The following is a 2,078-nucleotide window of genomic DNA, read 5'->3' as shown; positions in this document are numbered from 1 at the left end:
GCCCCCCCCCCCCCCCCCCCCCGCACTGGCACTCCCACCTGGTTAAGGCCTACTCCTCCACACAGCTCAGCTCAGCCCGGTCCACTGCCAAACCCAGGACCAACCTGTTTCACTGCTCACCACACTGGTTCCTACACTACCACTGCTAACCCCTAATACTTATTGAGCCTATGCCACTGGCAAGACACTATTTTAAGGGCCACACGCAGATCATCTCCCGTACGCTTCAACAGCCCCGGAAACTAGGTAACATTCCCTGGATAGGAAAGCTGAGGCCCAGAGAAGTTAGACACTACCCTAGGGTTTCACAGTGCCAGGATGGAAACTCAGGTCACCTGGCTTCAGGGTCTGGGCCCTGACCCTTTACAATGTCCTGCTGCCCGAGAAGGTTCCACATGAAAGCAGAGGCTTCTTGACAACAGTGAAGGCTTCCCAGTTGCTCGTTGAGAGAATGGTCAGAACAACTGCTACCTGGGAAGCTGCCCCTCACACGTAGGGAGGCTGGAAACGACTTCCAGCAGCATCCACTGGGTGATGTTGGTTTAACAGAGGACCGCTAGGGCTCCCTTCCAGCTAAGACCAATCATCCAAACCAGAACCCCTTCCCTTTCTCCCGGGATGCCCTTCACAGGTGTTACGAAGGGCATTTGTTTGTAAGAACAAAACCCCCCAAACCAGTTACTGAGCGCTTAAGTGAGCTTCGCCTAGCTTCACAGGGACAGAAGCACATGTAAACCTCACATTTATAGGCAGGAGCAACAAAATCATTCCAAGACACAAGAACCTGATTTATTGTCTGATGATGAAGAAAAAACACTCAAGGCAAGCCCACCCATTGGCTTCCCAGTTTAACACTGCCTTTTCAGAGGCAAGAAGGATTTGTAATTGGCAAAGCGAATCAAAGTTAGCAGGCTTCACATTTTACACGAAGAATTTAGGCCCACAAGGAATCTAAAAGGTATTCTCCCGAAAAGGAAATGACAATAGCTACTACTTGGTGCTTTCTATATGTCAGGCATTTTCACATTCCTTATTCCTTTTTTTGGGGGGGGGGGCACCCTTTAAGAAACCCACTTTTAAGTTATCAGTCCTCACGTCGTTTTACAGAAGAGGAAGCTACGGCTCAAAGAGGTTACATGGTTTCAACCTTAGGTCTACAGGGTCATCAAGCGCCATCCACTACTTGAAGTTCCTCGGAAGTTTAAAGATGTGGCACAAACTCCCTTTCCTACTCTCACTTTCAAGCAGGGCTGCGAGCAAGGGGAACGGCCGCCGTGTCCTCCCACCGCACAACTCAGGCAGGTCACGCACTTGTATCACCTAAGAGCAGACAAACAGCCCCGGGGCTGCTCACTGCTCCTCCGGACACGGCCCCCAACTGCTTGTTCGCGGGAGTCCCCATTCCAAGATTTCAATCTGCAAGGTCAGAGTTTAGGTAATTGAAGACGAACGCCGCATGGGATTGGCAGACTTACCTTCTGATCCCAGAACCACACAAGCTGCGAGATCCGCAGTATAACGACACTTTCACAACTGATGGGAGAACTGCATGAAGCTTTCAAGTCCTCCACTTCCGCTAAGTCTAAAATGACACCCACTATTTCTAACCATCAACTGACTTCGGACCGACGCCTCCCCTGATACATTTTCAAAAAGCCCTGGAGCTCCGCGAGTACCGCCTAAGCGCACAAACCTCTCGCTGTCATGAGTTAAGCAACCTCAAAGGCAGCCTTGCAGGTCGGTATCCTCCCGCAGCAACTAGTCTAACTCGAGATCGCCCCCCTGTCACACGCAGAGGTCGATTTCACACCCGGCCACCCGCAAGCACCATGTGCGAAGTTTAATCGTGAGTTCGGCCAAAAGGCATTTCCTTTTTTCCTTAAATGAAAAGGAGATGCGGACCTGTGCTCCTGCCCCGGCTGCCCAGCGCTCAGGACCCCTTCCCGGCGGGTGCCCGGCAGCCGCCCCGGCGGGACCCACCCCGAGCAGGAACGCGGAGCCCTCCAGGTGTAGCTGCCGACTGCAGGCCACGCCGCCCGCGGCCGCCTGGGACTCGCAGGCCGAGGGCGGAGGCGCGG

At 53.4% G+C, this 2,078-nt stretch overlaps 1 protein-coding gene across 3 annotated transcripts in view; it reads right to left on the bottom strand.

The window, feature by feature from the left end:
• TAF5L (TATA-box binding protein associated factor 5 like) overlaps nt 1-2,054 on the bottom strand; it is a 33,019-nt gene extending 30,965 nt beyond the window's left edge. The window contains exon 1 of one of the 3 annotated variants that reach the window (XM_040465012.1): nt 1,981-2,054. The gene's annotated coding sequence lies outside the window, so the exon portion shown is untranslated. Of the gene's footprint in view, nt 1-1,475; nt 1,851-1,902 lie in introns of those variants that run through there. The other 2 variants (XM_040465011.1, XM_040465013.1) reach the window with 2 other exon arrangements.
• Between the last annotated feature and the right edge of the window lie 24 nt (nt 2,055-2,078).

This window comes from Herpailurus yagouaroundi, unplaced genomic scaffold (genome assembly GCF_014898765.1).
Source record: "Herpailurus yagouaroundi ecotype Mexico unplaced genomic scaffold, PumYag 530, whole genome shotgun sequence".
NCBI lineage: Eukaryota > Metazoa > Chordata > Mammalia > Carnivora > Felidae > Herpailurus > Herpailurus yagouaroundi.
This window is presented reverse-complemented; position numbering and strand designations above follow the sequence as displayed.